General features: G+C 38.7%; 1 protein-coding gene across 4 annotated transcripts in view; it reads right to left on the minus strand.

The window, feature by feature from the left end:
• Positions 1–19563, minus strand: part of ANKS1B (ankyrin repeat and sterile alpha motif domain containing 1B) — a 1421217-nt gene that overhangs the window by 1251821 nt on the left and 149833 nt on the right. The window lies entirely within an intron of this gene.

Below are 19563 nucleotides of genomic sequence, written 5' to 3' on the forward strand. Positions count from 1 at the left end.
GAGAAGAATTGACGCCTTTGAACCACAGTGTTAGTGAAGAATATTGAATATACCACGGTCTGCCAAAAAAATGAACAAATCTGTCTTGGAAGAAGAGGAATCAGAATGCTCCTTAGAAGCAAAGATGGCGAGACTACGTCTCACATACTTTGGACACGTTATCAGGAGGGACTGATCTCTGGAAAACGACATTATGCTTGGTAAAGTAGACGGTCAGACAATAACACAAAGGCCCTCAACGAGACGGACTGACACAGTGGCTGTAACAATGGGCTCAAGCACAACAACAATCACGAGGATAGAACAGGACTGGGTAGTGTTTCGTTCCCTTGTACACAGGGTCACTGAGTCGGATCTGGCTCGACAGCACATAAGGACAACTACAACATGTGATTCCAACTGAATAAAGTTCAAAAAGAGGAAAACTAATCTATGGTGGTAGATGTCAAGACAATGGTTATCCTTCAGGGGATACTGACTGGAACAGGGCACAACTGGGGTTTCTGGGTTGCTGGTAAAATTTTATTTCTTTAATTTGGATTCTGGTTGCATAGATGTAATCACTTTGTGGAAATTCATTATACACTTATAATTTATGCACTTCTCTGTGTGTTTGTTTAAATAAGATGAGCAGGACTAAGTCTTAATAGGTGGAATGTGATTGCTTTAATCATGGATAGTGAAAAAATTATAGAATTAGATTTAGATGTCGTGAGTCAGAACAGGCTCGACAGCAATGGGTTTAGAGAACATATTATTCAGCAGGAATTCCTGCAAAACTTGGTGGTAGCACAGATTAGAAAAATACAGTTGTTTTTTCTTTATATTTCATGACCTAAGAATTTTCAATCATTCTGGTCATATTAATCTCTTTTCTTGAAATCTTGATTGTGATTCAATTTCATTTAGCTAGAGGACTTCCTTGAGGAATTTTGTCAGAAAAATTTGTCAAGGTACTACAAAAATATCAATGTTTTACCCTAGTATCTTACAAATTGAATGTATATAGTAGAGAATATTTCCCCCCCCTTGGAACTCTTTATACACTGTTCCATTATCTTCTAGCATACGTTGTTACAGAAAAGGAGACCAATGTCAATTTGATTCTCTCTCTTTTTTGGAGAGTACCTGCTTTTGTAGTCTAGAATCCTATACAATTGTCTGTCTGTACTTGAAATGTAGAAATTACGTCAAAATATAACTAAATACAGCTCTTCCTACCCCACCCCACCCCCCAGTAGTTTTGGTTAGCACTTTCTCTGTACTTCCAACTGAAAGATTCAAATTTGCCTTCAGATCAGGGAAATTTTCTTTGATCTTTTATTGTTTTCATGTATTGACTTTATTCTCACTTTCTAAAATATTAGGTCTCCTGGGTATATCTCCAACTAGAATAGTAGATCTCCTGGGTATATCATATACATCTTTTCTTCTCTCATTTCTCCCTCTTTGTATTTTTTCCTGACTTCTGAAATAATTACTATGGTTTAAGTTATTCGTTTAGTTTTTGAAAATATCCATTGTTTCTACTGAGGTACGTATTTTTATAAACTCTTTTCTCAAAAATTTACTTTAAATCTCCTAACAACTTGAAATTGTCATTTTTTGCTATTGCCTTTTTTTTTAATACATGTAACTCCAAAGTAAAACCATATTCTCTAGGATCTACACCAAATTTTCAACATAAGAAACACATCAATAATTCTAGATTCTTATAAAAAATAAGGTAGCTATTTTTGTTTTCCTTTTATATCCCTACAAAACAGTTGGAAGCATTTTATAGCCCCAAGCAGAAATACCCCAATTATGTTAGGTGATTCAAGGGACAGTGTTAATTTTGTATGAATATATTAAATATGCTTGATTGCTCTTTTTCAGTGAAGACTATGCTAATGTCAAGTTTAAATTTGATAGTAGTGTTTGTTTTTGACAAACACACATGGAGAAAATTCTTCCCCAGCTAGTTCAACGCACTCTAAAATATCCAGATATAAACATTAGTCCAAGCTCTCCACAACTAAAAGCAATCAAAAGAACGTGACAGAAATCCAAGAATTAGTCTAATGAAAATGAAAGTGAGTACAAGAAAAACTCAGTAATTGCTATTTCCTTTTTGTTGGATTTTCCATAAAAATCTACACTAACGGGAGACATCTATGTTTTCACTCTAGGTTCTCTCAGAATGGCAATGACTACATATTCTGACTGTGCAGCCATTCTCCAACCCCCAGCTAACCCCTCATCATTATTTCCAGCTCTAGAAACTTGAATTATGATGTTAGTGAAGAATATTGAATATACCATGAACCGCCAGAAGAATGAACAAGTTTGTCTTGGAAGAAGTACAGACACAGTGCTTCTTGGAAGTAAGGATGGTAAGACTTTATCTCACATACTTTGAACACGTTATCAGGAGAGATCAGTCCCTGCAGAAGCACATCATGCTCGGCAGAAGGTCAGTGAAAAAGAAGGCTCTCAACAAGATGGATTGAAACAGTGGCTACAACAATGGACTAAAACGTAGCAACAATTGTGAGGACAGTGCAGGACTGGGCAGTGTTTCATTCTGCTGTACATGGGGTCGCTATGAATCAGAACCAACTCAACAGCACTTAACAACAACAAGAAACCAGTCCTGTGTGGAGCTAGACTGGGGGTGGAGGTGGGGGGGGTGGTTATCCAGACCACTTAAAACTTGGAAATCATCAATACATGAGACTACTTTTTTGGTTTGGTATTCTGTGGCAGGAATATCAAAAACAGTATGAGGGAAGTCTTAGACAGAATACATTAAGGGAATTCTGGTCTAAATCTTTTATTCAAAATATTGCATGCTCTCTTTTGCCCCATACCCCTATCCCCATACATTTCAACTCTTCAGAATTGAGTTTCTAACATTTGCCCCATCTGTACCTGGTCACCATGATAAAACCCTCAGCACAGAAGTTAAACATCCTAAGTACTAATATGGTTACTTTTTCCATTTCACAAATCTAGTCATAATAATCAAGAAGGACATACTGAAAATCTAAATAAGTAATTAATTTTTTTGATCATCAGAATTTAGAACACTGCATTATGATATTCTTGGAGTTATTCAAGCAAAAATATTACTTGAGTAAGGTGGAAACAGTGAAATTCTTTTTCTAAGGGGGTCACAAGGGAGTTAATGATAGCAGCGATAATAACAATATAAATATCATACTATCTTTTATAATGAAAGATGATATTGGCAACCCAGTATCTTAGATTGGGTTCTCTAGAGAGGCAAAACCAGTAAAGCACATAAATATATATACAGAGAGATTTATATCAAGGAAGTGGCTCACGCAATTGTAGACGCTGAAACGTTCCAAGTCCATGGATCAGGATAGAGGCTTCTCTCGATTCACGTAGCCACAGGGGCTGGTGAACCCAAGATTTGCGGGTTGGAGAGCAGGGCTTCCGCTCACAGGCTGTGAAGCTCAACAAATCCCAAGAGTGGCAGATAAGCTGATAGTTCAAGTCCCAAGAATTAGAGGTCAGATAACAGGAGGCAGCTGCGGGATCCAGAGTAAGCAAAAAGCCAGAATGTCTGCTTATATTCAAATACTAGCCACACCCCCAAGGAAACTCCCCTTTCAACTGATTGGCTACTCACAGCAGATTCCATCATGGAAGTGATCACATATAAACACTTAGAATCACGCCCCCGCCAAGCTGACACACAATCTTAATCATCACAGTCCACCCTTTGTCAACTTGGCACATGTACACATCTCCACAAACCATACATAATTCTGAATAAACACAATTACAAAGTCATACTTGTGCCTAACATGATACAACTAACACATGTACAACCAAAAACGCACTAGCCCCATTTATATCTTATACTTTATAAGTGAAGAAAACAAATAAATCTGATGCACACATACAAAGCAGAAGTACTCATAACAATTACAGTTCTCATTTCTTCAACTGGTCATGTGGCCATAACTGGTATTTAGAACTACCTTCTTCCACGACCCATTCCATATTCCCTTACCCTCAGGAAGCACCTCAGCTGGCTGTGGTTCTTTGCCTGGTGTAGTGATCCAAACCTTCATTCCTGCAGGGTGTGGATCATTAGCAGCCATGTCAGAATTTGGTTGCTGTAGTTTTCCACTGACTTTAGTTACAGGGCATGGTAGTACTAAGAGACACCCTATGGGATCTCCTGCATTCCAGACATACTACTCTTTGCCTCTGTTATGTAATATCAATACAATTTCCTCTCGGTAATCAGGATCAATCACACCAGCCAGCATGGTAACACCTTTCTCTGCCTGTTGATCCAGAGGCATAAGAAGCCCAAAGTAGCCAGGTGGCATTCTTAGCTTCCAGTTCAATGGAATCAGTGATGTGTCTGCAAGTAGGAGCATTCCTCCCTTTGGAACTAAGACCTCTAGACCTGCAGAGAATAAGGTCACAGGGACAGGGTGCAAAAATCTTGCAAGTGGGTCACTAGGGGTAATAGTGAGTGGTGCCACTCCTATGTCCACCCCTTGATTTCTGGACCCATGAATCCTGGCTATGGGAGAAACAGCACCATAAATTGAATGCTGGTTTAGGGCATACATAGCCTCCTAGAGAACACTGCCCAAACCCGGCAAGGTATTACCACCAAGGTGGTGCCATAATTGTGTCTTTAGAAGGCCATTCCATCGTTCTATCAAGCCAGCTGCATCGGGATGATGGGGAACTGGTAAGACCAGTGAATTCCACGAGCACAGGCCCACTAACGCACTTCATTTGCTGTGAAGTAGGTCTCTTGATCCGAGACAATGCTGTGTGGGATACCATGACAATGGATAAGGCGTTCTGTAAGTCCACAAATGATAGTTTTGGCCAAAGCATTATGTGCAGGGAAGGCAAAGCCATGTCCAGAGTAACTGTCTATTCCAGGAAGGACAAAATGCTGCCCTTTTCTTGATGGAAGTGGTCCAATGTAATCAACTTGCCACCAGGTTGTGGGCTGATCACCTCAAGGAATGGTACCACATTGAGGATTCAGTGTTGGCTCTCTGCTGCTGGCCGATTGGGCTCTCAGCAATGGATGTAGCCAAGTCAGCCTTGGTGAGTAGAAGTCCATATTTCTGGGCCCATACATAAACTCTATCTCTGCCACCATGGCCACTTTGTTCAGGAGCCCACTGAGCAATGATGGGAGTAGGTGGGGAAAGACGATGACTGGTTCCACAAAAAGCGTCATCCTATCCACTTTATTGTTAAAATCATCCTCTGCTGAGATCACCCTTTGGTGAGCATTCACACGAGACATGAATATCTTCACTTCTATGACCCATTCAGAGAGGTTTATCCACATACCTGTTCCCCATAAATCCTTGTCTCCAATTTTCTATTCATGTTCCTTCCATGTCCCTGACCATCTAGCTAAACAATTGGCCAAGCCCATGAATCAGTATAAAGTTGCACATCTGGCCATTTCTCCTTCCAAGCAGTGAACAACCAGGTGTACTGCTCAAAGTTCTGCCCATTGACAGGATTTCCCTTCACCACTGTCCTTCAGGGAGGTCCTAGAAAGGGACTGTTCTGCTACTGCTGTCCACTTTCAAGTGGTACCTGCATACCTCACAGAACCACCTGTAAACTAGGCACTAGTTTTCTCTTCTTCAGTCAACTGATCATGAGGAACTCCCCATGAGGCCACAGGTGCAGACTGGGAGATGGAAGGTAATATGACAGGAGTGGAGACCACTGGCATTTGGGCCACTTCCTCATGCAACTTACTTGTGCCTTTGTCACCTAGTGCTTCTATAACAGAAATACCACAGGTGAATGGCTTAAAAAAAAAAAAAGTTTATTCTCTCACACTTCAGTAGGCTAGAAGTTCATATTCAGGGTGCCAACTCCAGGGGAAGGCTTTCTCTCCCTGTCAGCTCTGGAGGAAGGTCCTTCTCGTCAATCTTCCCCTGGTCCGTGAGCCTCTCCACTCAGGAACCCTGGGTCCAAAAGACGCTCTCTGTTTCCAACTCTGCTTTCTTGGTGGTATGAGGTCCCCCTGTCTCTCTGCTTGCTTCCCTCTTTTATATATCAAAAGAGATTGGCTTAAGACACTATCTAATTGTGTAGATCTCATCAATATAACTGCCACTAATCCATCTCATTACATCATAGTGATAGGATTTATAGAACACAGGGAAATCACATCAGATGACAAAATGGTAGACAATCATACAATACTAGGAATCATGACCTAGCCAAGCTGACAGATATTTTGGGGGGGGGGGGGACACAACTCAATCCATAATACCCAGACAGGATCATGGGCAAAGCCTGCCAGTTGGGATAATAACATTTCACTCCAAAAACCAAAAAACCAAACTCATTGCCATAGAGTCAATTCTGAATCATAGCGACCCTACAGAACAGAGTAGAACTGCTACACAGAGTTTCCAAGAAGCCGCTGGTAGATTTAAACTGCCAGCCTTTTGGTTAGCAGCCGAGCTCTTAACCACTGTGCTGCCAGGGCCCCAGTATTTGACTACCAGTCATATATATAGACAATCCTTTGCAAGACCAAGTGACACAGTTAATTATGCAGTCTATGTCACGAAATATGTATTTTTTTTATGTCATGAAATACAGTAGTGGTTTTACTATGTTCAGAGACATCAGGGAAGGCAGGGTCACATTCTGTGGTACTCTACTTCATTCTGATTAATATATTCTTCATTCACTTATATATACAATAATTAATCATTAAGTTGCTTATTATATACATGTACTGTGTTAACTAGCAACTTCTAAATAAAATTCTATTTAGGGATCAGAGTTGTGAATATGATGGAAACAGTGCCTGCCCTTAAGAATACAAATACCAAGCAAATAATCACCCAAATAACTGACAGCCCATATTAGTTTCCTAGGGCTGCTATAACAAAGTACCCCAAATCGAGTGGCTTATGAAAACAGAAATTTATTTTCTCACAGTTCTGGTGGTCAGTAGTCTGAATTGAGGGTTTTGGCTACAGGGGAAGATTCTTTCTTATCTCTTCAGCTTCTGGCAGCCCCAGGCATTCTTTGATATGTAGATGCATCTTTACATGGACTTCTGTCCTCTGTGTGTCTCTGTCTCTTCTCTTTTATTAGGGATCTCTCACATAGGATTAGGAACCCTCATCCTACTCAGATATGAGCTCATGTTTACTTGTTGTTCTTAGGTACTGTCAAGTCGGTTCCAACTCATAGGACTGAGTACAACTCCCCCATGGGGTTTCCAAGGAGCAGCTGGTGGATTTGCACTGCTGACCTTTTTGGTTAGTAGCCGAGCTCTTAACCACTACACCAACAGGGTACCATGTTTACTTAACTGATCTATTTCCAAGTAAGGTCGCATTCACAGGTACCAGGGATTAGGATTTCAATACATCTTTTTGGAGGACATAATTGAATCCATAACAGAGCTATAGGTACAAACACTGTAAAAGACAAGTATACAGTCTTTGATTAGTTTTACCCATATTATGGGCTTTCTCACAATATTTTAGGTGAATAAAGGGTACCTTTTACCAAAAAAAAAAAAAAAAATTTTTTTTTTTTTTCTGTTACCAAAGCACCAAAATAATGTAAGCAAACCTGGTACTTCTGCTGTCAATTACCGAATCTAAACTCTAATGCCCTATGTTATCTCAAAACTCTGATTTTAAAGAACCACACCTTCAATTATGAAAGTATCTTAAGTACCTCCGATGGACCAGACACTATGCTAGATGCTTTGGGGCTACAAAGAGACATTTACTTAAAATGTATTTTAAAATATTTTACTGAATATAAAATATTCTAGGTACTATGGATTATTGTTTCTAGGCAAGAATTAGTTCCCAGCATTTCTCAAAAATTTATATGCTTTTCCAAATCCTGAATCCAAAGTAAAATCAGTCAAGAAATAGGGAAAACCAATAAAAAATATTATTATTCTTCTGAGAGAATTAAAGTTTAACAATATAGAGATTACTGGTTCAAAGAAACTCACACATGTCAAGAAAGCCAGAGCAGGAAGTGCTGAGACATGAGTGGAAGGTGAAAGTCAACATTTCCAGGAACCAGGGCAGACCCATACAGAAGAAAAGTTGTCACAATTTAACCAGTCAGTCATATTTGTAGCTACTGCAGAGTTTTAAGTGTGTGTTCATGGCCCTGTCTGCTGCTAACAGAGAATCACTCTTGCAAATAAAATATTAACAAGTTTATATGCATCATATACTTTATACAAATCCTGTGAGTGGTGTTCCGAGAAATAACAAGTTGTGAAAGCAAAATAAGACTTTACATTGGTATTTTCAACATGTGATTCTTTGTGGTGCTGTTAACTTTCTTAGAAGGTCTGAATGTTACATAATTCGAATACTTCCCAAAAACATTCATGGATATTTTCTGGTGTTTGAGTATTCGCTATAGGCTACTGTTCTTTGTAAATACTACTAAACTTAATATTTCCCATAGAAAAAATTTTTTAATATCCATATAATACATAAAGCATATAAAGAATGTTAGAAGTATTTTAGGAACAGCCTTTTATTTCAGAAATTCCTAGGATTTGCCAGGAATAACAATTTCTCATTCCTGAATTCCAAAGATTACTATTTACTGGGAATTTGGCAACACTACTTAGTATTAAAAAAACAAGTTGACTAAGAGATTCTTTCTGCCTCTGTAGAGTTCAGAGCTTAGAGGAGGGACACAAACATGGAAACCAAAAAGTGTTACAGGTTTTCTTAGGTTGGGTTCTCTAGGGAAGCAAAACCAGTGAAGTGTATATAAATATGCATAGAGAGAGAGAAATTCATCTCAAGGAAATGGATCATGAGTCGTAGAGGCTGGCAAGTCCCAAGTTCGTGGGTCATGGGTCAGGCTGGAGGCCTCTCCTACTCACATAGCTGCAGGGGCTACGTGCAAGATCAGCAGGTAAGATAGCAGGCTGCTAGCTCACAGGCTGCAGAGGCCGATGAATCCCAAGATCGACAGCAATATGGCAGTCTGCTGGCCCAAGTCCCAAAAATCAGAGATCAGATGATGATGAGCCAGAGGCCGGATCCAGAGAAAACAAAAGCCAGCAGGCTCTGCCAGAACATCCATATATACTGGATACAGGCCACACCCCAAGGAAACTTTCCTTATGACTAATTGGCTGATCACATCATGACGGTGACTACATTATATCACAACATGGAGGATAACTACATCATTATATAACTGCCAAACTACATGACTGCATAACTGCCAAACCACTGAGAATCACGGCCCAGCCAAGTTGACATGCAACCTTAACCATCACACAGGTGTTATGATAAAATTCTCTTTAGGGTACAGTAAAGACTTTGTATGAAGGCTAGGGTAATGACACATCATAGGTTGTTCAGCAACAATTAAGTACTTTAGTAAGGAAGGTGAAGAATTTGATGAAAGGTGGAAGGGAAAAGCAGAAAGAAGTTTAACTCATGGAGAGTCTTGTAACAAATGGGAAAGTCTCCAAGAATCTTAAGTAGCAGACTGATAATGATCAGATTTGTATTTTAAAAAGATCCCTCTGGAGGATACGTGGAGGATAGACTCAAAGTGTGTGAGACTAGAGGTAAGCAGCGCAATTAACTACCGCAACAGTTAGGTACATCCTAAACAAGACGTATCCAACTGCTGAAGAATGGAAACCTGCTAAAGGAATTAGGTATGGAAATGGGTATTCAGTATAAAGCATAAAATAAAAACAAACAAAATTTTAAAAAGACAAAGAAGTAATGATGATTTTAATTATACCATAAGCTGAGAAGTATGAGAAACTCAACTCTTTGTAGCTGAAATCCCTCAAAAAGAGAGACAGAGTGTGAGCATGTGCTATATTTATCTTATTCTTTATACATAATCACTTAAAACAAGAGAAGAAAATTAATGTTTAAAAAAACCCTTGTATAGTAAGTCAAATTCATAAGAAAGAGGATAATTTCCTATGAAAGAGAAACAGTGAGACCTATGAGAACCAGAGCTCACTGGAACTGCCTTGTTTTTCCAGGTCTCACCAGTTTTCCACCATTGACAGAATGCAGTCTTAACCACTTTTCTATCACTCATTTCAGTGGAAAATATCTGTTTTCCTTCTCTAACAGGTTTCTGCCTTACCCAGGTTTCAGATTTTGCAGGTTTTACTCTATCTAGTTACCTTGTCACTGACTCCCTTAAAGAGTCAGTAAATACCTCATTGGTTTTCTAGACATTCTTGTTACCCTCCTGATCCAGTTTAACCTACAATTAAAAATATGGTAGAATTGATAGAATTGTTTTTAATTGCCCATAAGTAACTAATTGTCTTCACTGCTATTTTTCTTCCAGATGATATTTGGGGAAAGCTATTCATTAGAGCAACATCTAGGAATCATAATGGGTCTTTCTGCAAGACTAAAAGCTCTTATGTCTCCCTCCCCCATCATCCAACCCCTGTTAATAGTGTTATGCAGATTTTGTAAACAAATCTGTTCATATGCAAACAATTTTGGTTTAATCATGAATGACAATAAAGGAGTTCACACACACTTCTTTTATGTTCTCCATGATATACCGATGCACCTTTTAAAAGCATACTAATATATCCTATTATGTATTCCAAAGCTGTTACACATAAGTGAATGTTCTTTTCAAAATTCTTTTGACATGCCACTGGAGCAGCTCCAGGAAAAGAAAAAAGTTAACACTTCTGTGGAATTTTACTGGCATTTCTAGTAGCCAAATGGAAAGCAGGCAGGGGTGGGGGGGGGGGGGTGTGGAGCCAAAAATTAAAATAAATGCATTATTCATTTTTAACATGGTAGGCTTTTCTTTCATTCTTTATTGTAATAGCTCTAGAACTAATTTTACTATTAACACTGAATTTTTGGAGTGGGGTTGTATAAATCATTTCTACAAAGAAGGAGGCTAAAAGGATTTTCTGCTCACCATCAGTGCACAAAATTGAGCAGGTGACAATCTTCACACACAATATGCTTCCAAGGAGCATGCCCTTATGTGCAAAAAAGGAAACAAAGCATTTCAGGATTGTTATTTGTAAAAGGATTTATTAAAAAGCAGAGAGCAAGTTTCAGAGTGGAAAACATGAAAGGTTCTCCAAGGTCAAAATTCACCACTGGATTTTTTTTTTTTTTAAGGCAACATATAAACAGAACACTGTGTTATTTACATAGTATCAACAATAAGAAAAAGCCCAAAGGTAGACTTAAGAGAGCCAAAGAACTCAGCATCTAGGCTATAAAATGCTCTTAATTTTGCCTTTCTGTCACCTGAGTAAGAGTGCTGTTAGACTGCTCCGCTAAGGCATGTGTGCCCTAAAAGTGGTCTCACGTTTTATATGATGCTGACTAGTCCAGCTTTTTTATGTTTGCTTAATGCAGCTAAATAATCTGAATGCTATTTAGTTTTCAAAGATACATAGTGCCGCTCAAGTTTGGGGCAAAATGTTAGGATTTTAATACAGAATAACAAATTATTCTCACGCATTGCTTTCATCTTCCCACTCAACATCCAACTGCTAAGATCCGTTCTATTTTTTTCCTCTCACCACCACCAGAACTTTTTACTGCAAGCCATATAGAAGGGGAGTGAAAGAAAAGATAATGTAGAGAAGCTGACACGGAGGAAGAAATACAGGATTCTTCTCCCTTGAATTCGGCTATCGGTTCTTAACAAATGTTCTCAAAGAACTCACCCAGTATTCTGAGACCAAATGGAAAGACCAGCATGGCACAAAATTTGCAATCCCTACACCCTGCTGTCTCTGGGAATCCGGAGGCTATCCAAGTGAGGAATTACTCACCCTTCAACTGCCTAGCCCTCAGTCCCAGGCACTTCCTGAAAACCGCAGTTTGAACTCCTTCAAAATCAACACTTGACACCATATTTCACGTGGGCTGTACCATGCATTCATGCATAGGCTGACCACTAAATGGTGATTTTTTTTTTTGCTGGTTTTCTGTGTGGGTGCCTTCCAAATTTCTATAGTAATCCTTCACCTCTCTCCAAAACTGAATCATGGTTTTTCAGGCCCTGTCGATGATCTCCTTGGCAACTCTAACTCAGCATCCTCAAAAACCAAACTCATCCTCTCCTGACCTGGAAAAAAACAGTTCCTCCTCCTGACTTTTTCCCTGTGGCTGGCAATACCATTCTCCCAATCCTTTAAGTCTTAAATTTCAAGGTGAACCTTAAGTTTCCCCTCTCTCTCCTCCATCATATCAAGTTATTGCTAAATGATATAAAGTCTAATAGCAAAATGTTTATCAAAAGTATGTTCCCTCTTTCTATTTCCACTGCAATCTATCCCAAAGTGTAGATTCTCAAGACCTGTCACTTAATATCAAAGTTCAGCTGGTCTTAGCTTCAATCTCTTTCCCCAATTCATTCTACCATTACTATCAAATTTAATATTCCTATAGCACAACTCTGATCCTGCCATTCTCCTGTACCAAAATCTGCAGGGGGTTGTAAGGACTACTGAAATCTTAAAATTTCTTTGATAACAATCATCAAGGTGCTTCATGACTCAACTTCAATCTAACTTTCCAGAATGATCTCTTTCACATGCTACTCCATGTTCAAACCAGTGGACTACATATTGAGTGGAACATGCCTGAGCTTCCATACCTTGTGCCTTCGAGTTCATATGGTTTCCTCCACTAATATTTCCTCCTTGCTCATTCTGTGCTAGACACTGGGCTAGACAGGAAAAAAAAAACCCAGTGCCATCGAGTCGATTCCGACTCATACAGTAGGATACAAAAATGAATTGCCTTACTTACATAGATTCTAAGCTCCCTGGAGGCAGAAGCAGCATGAGCTTTGGTGTTAGATAGGGCTGGGGTTTGAATTTAGATTCTTCCCATGACTTCGGAAAGTTCTCACCTGTGAGATAGTTTGCCGACCTATAAAATGAGAATAACAACATCTACGATGGGAGGTCACCATGATCTATAATTGATATAACATTCTAAAAGCCTGGAACAGTACATATAGTAAAAACTCCATACTTAGATATCGTCTATAGCTTCCCAAAGTGAAGGCAATGAAGACGCTAATGCACTGGCTCTAAGGTGCCCAGGTCCTGAGATATTTATTGTACAGTGGTAGAGAAACTGCAGCTTTCCTCTAGTCCTTTTCTCCAAATTTGGGGTTTTCAACTGAAGCCAAGCCCACAGTCATAATTCTCAACCCCTCTGCCTACTGAGCTTTCTACTGTCCCACAACATCACATTGTGTCCCAGACAGTTTCAGGCAAGAAGTACCAGTGTTAATGAGCTGGTGGACAGGTTGAGAAACTGACTCACTCACTGACAGAGCCAGATAGCTATGTGGGTATCCTTGTTAGGCAAAAAAGTGGGTTCCCCGTTCAAACCTATGATTTAAAGAACATTCAAAACATACTTAATGGTGGAGGAGCAGTGCCCAGTTGTAATTTTTTCCCACTCTAAAATACTGTCTACTTCAGTGGGAAAGGGAAAACTTTGTATTTTGCCACATTATGTAAAGAACAGAAAACTGAGTTAACCAGTGCCATGTTCCTGATCTACTTCCAGTGATATTTTAGCAGCCTTTACAGACTTGCCTCCTGGACTCCTAACTGCCCTTAATTCATGTCTATATATATATATAAATGACCTTAGGAAAAACTGGGTTGTTTATATAGCAGGTGCAAGAAGTTCAACAGTTTCAGTCCTAATTTCAGAAACAGTCAATACCAAGACATCCTGGACAGAGTAGAAAGAGCAGTTGGGAAATCCTGGCAGTTAAGGATGCTTGGAAGCCATGTGAAAGCGCTAAAGGTCATCATTTCTGGAAATTTGTTTACATGTAACAATATCTCTGAAGGAAAGAAGCAGAGGAAAAGGGGCTTGACATCAAGCAGACTTTTGAACCTGTGTACTTACTGAACAGAAGTTGGGGAAAGGAGGGAGAAACAAGCTTAGAAACCACCCCCAAAAAGAAGTCTTCGGTCTTTATTCAACTCTAAATTAGAAGTTCTTTTACTTAGACCTCACCTCAACTAACGAGCCCTGGTGACACAGTGATTAAGTGCTCAGCTGCTAACCAAAAGGTTTGAACCCAACAGCTGCTCCACATGAGAAAGATGTGGAGTCTGCTTCAGTAAAGATTTACAGCCTTGGAAACCCTATCGGACAGGTCTACTCTGTCCTACAGGGTTGCTATGAATTAGAATCAATTCAGTTGCAAAGGGTTTTATGTCTCAACTTGGACTGTAGTCAACATTGTGGGGATTTGGTTGCCTAGCATCCATTTCCCCCTTTTATTTGTAACAGCACCTTCCTTTAATTTTGGAGAACTCCTTCTTTCCAATTGTATATAGTCTTGTTGGGACAATAAATCAACATGTCCTGCCCTCTTCTAACCAACGATGAGTAATAACCCAAGCTCTGGCAATGAGACTCTCCAAAATTTAAATCTGAAGTGCAATGAGTGGCTTAAGAATAGAAAGGTAAAGTCTCAGAGCTGGTGCCCTGAAGAGACTATTGAGAAGATCCTGCTGTTTAGACACCTACTGTTGCCCTGAGCTTGGTCTAGCCTTTACCTTAATTCTGTGAATTACCCAATAATCTTCCAATACATTCCTTTTCTGCTTCCTTAGCTAGAGTTTGTTTCTATTGCTGGCAACCTAAGAACCCTTGATGTAAAGTTGAAGCCATTTTGTCTCACTTTACACCTGGTCTTTCTAACTAAAAAATACAAATACTCTAAAATGAAACTAGCCTACACTAAAATAGTTTTGTGTAGTTCCCATTACAACACTAACTAGCATATTTATGTTTATTAAACATATAGAATTTATTGGGTATATTTTTTTGTTTACCCACTCACTCTCGTTTTTAGCAGGATTCGCTTTGTTTCTACTGCTTCCTGCCTCTTTTCCCCACTGCTCAACTTTATTATCTTCATATTTCAGGCAAGGTTTACTGTATTAAGGCTGGCCGCACTGATTTGTTTTTCCATTTGTTTAAATATTGAATTATTTTTCTGTGTCTTAGCATTTTCAATACCACTGACCCTTATTCCAGTATCTTTTCCTAAAAATGTAGTACTAGTGTTAAAAGTAATTTGTTAAAAATCAATTATTAAAGGTTTACTACTAGTACTGGTTCCTCCAGGTCTCTTCTATGAAATAAATTACCATAAAAAGATCTAAATTTGTAATTTAGCCTATATAATCAAAAGAAGAGAAGAAATCTGAAAAATGTAGTGATCACCTACACTTTACAGACAAGGGAATTACAGTCTCCTTCAGCCATTCTCCTTGATTTTCAGCACCAATATTGATTTATTTTTGTATTTATTTTGTCACTGCAAGATGGTTTAAGAAAGAAGATAGTAAGCATATATGTTCAGCAATCCTTCTTAAACAAAAGGGAAAAAAGAAACTGATATCAATACCAGAAATCTCTCAGTAATTTAAAGGCAAAACCTTATAGTTATCATCAACTCATCAAAGCCACTATAATGATCAAATGGCATCAATCTATAAGCGATAAAATACCATAAGGATAAAGATGTTGCTAATATTGCTATTATTTTTCCTTTCTCTTCCCATGCCACATCCTAGTGAAATCCATCATCACCTGACATCAGAATTATAACACGAATCAGTGGAACATAAATCAAGATCTTTGAGAATACTGATTCTCTAACTCAGTATATTTATAAACATTCTGAGCTTCATATTAATGAAATACTCATATTTATCAAACTTAAAAGACATGACCGAGATCAAGAGAAATCTGACATCATCAACCTTAAAGAAAACATTAATTCAAATAATACTGGCATAACATACTGCCATTCAAGTTTTCAGGGAGTATTTGATATACGAGGAAGGCAAGATATATGCTGCTCCAGAAAGACCTGCTTTCAAGTGCTGACTCCAAACTTAAGAGTTTTACACCCGGACAAATTGCTTATTTTTCACAGAGTACCAATTTTCTTTTCAGTAAAATGGGAAAAATAAAATTTACATAAGAGTACATTGGTCTGAGGATTAAAATACACATAGAGCACTTGACACAATGCCTAGTACATAGCAAGTATTTGACATCTGTCTACTTTCAGGCACACAGCACATACACAGCAAGAGTTAAATCCATTCCTGACTCACTTCCTTCAGGTCAACCCATAGCCTTAACCACTTTGCCATTGCTGGCATTGGGATAGAGCTAGACATAGACAAAGATACAGATGAATGACTTGAAGTTGCTGCGTAAAGTTGAATAATGACAATGAAACTTTGGAATTTGGATAAACACCCAGGGAAATATGAGACTACTGTTGAAAATTCTCTAGAAGATACCTAAGAGTTTAGAAAGACACATTCATTCTTAGCAAATTACAACTTCTAGCCAGGGGAGAATAAAATTAGTGATGTTTGTGATCTGGTTAAACATTTAAATAACATTTCAGAATGTTGGATTTGGCAAAATCTATAATAAATTTTGCCAAGCCCTTAAATTTTTTACTTGCACATATTCAAGAGAAAGCCAGTTTGTAGATGTGAATCATTCAGATTTGACTCATTAAAATGTATAGAGTGCTTTATCAAACAATAAAACTCTGCCCCGAATCATTTATAGTTTAACTCAGGATAAAATGTCTTACATAAACCAACAGCTCTGGTATACTAAGTTGCTGAGACTTAGAAGAAGAGATTAACTCAAAAAGGCCTCATGAAAGAGATTCTGAAGACGTAATTAAAGGAGCGAAATAGCACTGCATACACAGGAAACAGAAAATCATTCCCAGCATGCAAAGGAAGTGACATTATGTTACAGCTGACAAGGGCCATATGCAAATCTCAGTTACTGGATTTTTACTTAAAGATATTTTTTCTAAAATGTCTGGAAGCACAACTGGCTCTTCGAGAGTATCTGTAAAATTACCATCCTGATATATTCATTTGTCAAATGTTTTCTGAGTGTTTCCACAAGAAAGGCTTTCTAACAAGCACTGAGAAACAATGCTGGGCAGAAGAGACGTGTCCCTGCTCTCTGGAAGCTTACAGCTTACAGGGGAAATAGATAAAACACAGTGAAGAAACAAAACATATTTCTGTAACAGCTAGGAAGGATAAAAACATAGGAAGTAGTCTTACCATACATGATGGTTAATGTTACGTATCAAGTTGGCTAGGCTATGATTCGCAGTGGTTTGGCAAACACTATGTAATCATCTTCCATTTATGATCAAATGTGAGGAGCCAATCAGTTGGCAGGAGAGTCTCCTTGGGGGTGTGGCCTGAAACCAGTAGATAAATGGATGTACTGGCAAAGCTCTCTCTTACCTTTCTCTCTGTCTCTCTGTCTCTCCAGCCTGTCACTTCACCTGCAGATTTTGGATCTGCCAACATCCCCAACCCTGTGAGATAGCAGAGACCTCCAGTCTGCTGCCTGACTTGGAGATTTTGAGTTTGTCAGCCCTGCAACCACATGAACCAGAAAAGGTCTTCAGCCTGTCGTCTGATTCACGGATTTAGGACTTGCCAGCTTCTACAACTGCCTGAGCCATCTCCTCACAATTATATGAGCCATTTCCTTGAAGTAAATTTCTCTCTATATCTATATATGCTTCACTGATTTTGCCACTCTGGAGAACCCAGACTAAGACACCGTACAAGGATTTTAAGCTTTAACATTAGGGCTATTAGCAAAGAAGAGCTAGTAGATTTTCAAATTCTTAAGAGACTTTGAAGCTAATCACATCCAGTTCTTCTGGGAGGACAGGGAGAAGCAAAGCTAGACTTGAACACCTAACTCCTACCTACCTTTAATATCCTCTGATATTACAGTTCCTTTGTTCAACTCTTTACTGAGCAGCTACTATGGTTAGGCACCGTACTGAATGCTGCAGAAGAGGCAAAAATTAAAAGCAACCCTCCCCAACTCTCAAAGAGCTTAACAGGCCTGGAAAGGAGATAAGCGTGCAAACAAACCCCCAGAAGATAAATGATACAACAGATGTTTGCACACATTTCCATAACACCTACCAGGGAGACCCTAGCTCTGTTGAGAAAGATTATGGATATCTTCATATCTGCCAAATCATACAAAAGAGTAGGGTTTTCCCGGGGCGGGGCGGGGGGGAGCAGGAAGGAAGAAGAATGTTTCAGAAAGAAGAAACAAAATTTACAAAGAAGCATCAGTGTTGAAGACCATTGTATGTTCAGGAAAGTGTAAGTAAAAAAAGTGTAGAAGCTCCTCGACTTCAGCAGAGCTTTCTTTTTCTTGATTATTGTTATCACAGTAATACATTCACATAGTCAAATAGTGCTGAAAGACTTAAAACACAGCTATGCGATGGCAACCCTCACCTGCCCCCCACCACCCACCATCAAGGGTCTCCCATTCCTAGAAACAACCACATTGCTCTCGTTTAACTGCTGCTTCTGGCATTTAACTCCAAGTTTTTATATCATATGTTCATACTGATATATTGGAACCCTACATGATATGATGATTTTCACTTTATACCCACTTCACCTCTCCTCACCCTCCTAATATGGTTAACACATAAGTTGAGACTAAGTCCATAATTGTTGCTCTTGTTATAATAACCAAGTATATGTTGCTTACTGATGAGTAAAGTATTGTCCTATGACTATATTTCCTTTCTTGTAATACCTTACGTTTTTTCTAACGTTGATTTACATGTATATTATCCTCTGTTAATCTCTGGCTGAATCTTCCTTCACGTTCCACCAGCTCTAAAGACACCTCTGAACACAGTTTTTCTTGAAGTCAAAGCTATCAGGTAATCTATTTTTTCCAGTGCTTATGCCCTCTGGAAATCTGGGAGATTTTCTCATCTACAATTAACCCTTTTACTGAATATTTTACTTCCTTGAGTGTTTTCTTTTTCTCTTATGCTTCCTTTCTCATAGCATTACATTCTTATTTTATGATGTGAAATCTACTCATCTGTCTTAGGATATTGATTATACTTTCTTGAAGTTTTCTTTTTTTTATCTGACAGCCTGTCCTCTGAACTTCTTCTGTTCATTTCTTTTGGTCTCTCTCATAATGTTAGACAATTTTCTCACTTGACTGGTGGTAATTGGTTCCATGTTCATATCTAAGAATGAGATGCTTAAAAAGGTGAGTAAAGCCTCACTGTAGGACAATCAGGAAGCCAACTGGTTTTTTCATCAGGGAACGCCACATGTCAGTAATTATAGAGATTTTTCTGGAGTGTATAATTTAGTTGGAAAGGATCCTCAAATCTCTTGTCTGGGAAAGTGCGAAGACAGAGAGGTAACTGTAAGCCTGGTACTAATACTGTAGAGCTAAACATATGAAGGGCACTAGAAGCCTCACTATTTAATGTGTAGACTTTCACTCACTTTCCCTCACTCCTTCCTCCTGGCAATCTCTCAAGTTCACTTCTTCACAGATTATACTTTATGTTGTAGAGATGGGAGGGTGGTAGTTATTAATGCCAAATGGAGGTGAGGACCATGAAATAAAATTAAAAATAAAATAAAATTAA

Source organism: Elephas maximus, chromosome 4 (genome assembly GCF_024166365.1).
Source record: "Elephas maximus indicus isolate mEleMax1 chromosome 4, mEleMax1 primary haplotype, whole genome shotgun sequence".
Taxonomy (NCBI): Eukaryota; Metazoa; Chordata; class Mammalia; order Proboscidea; family Elephantidae; genus Elephas; species Elephas maximus.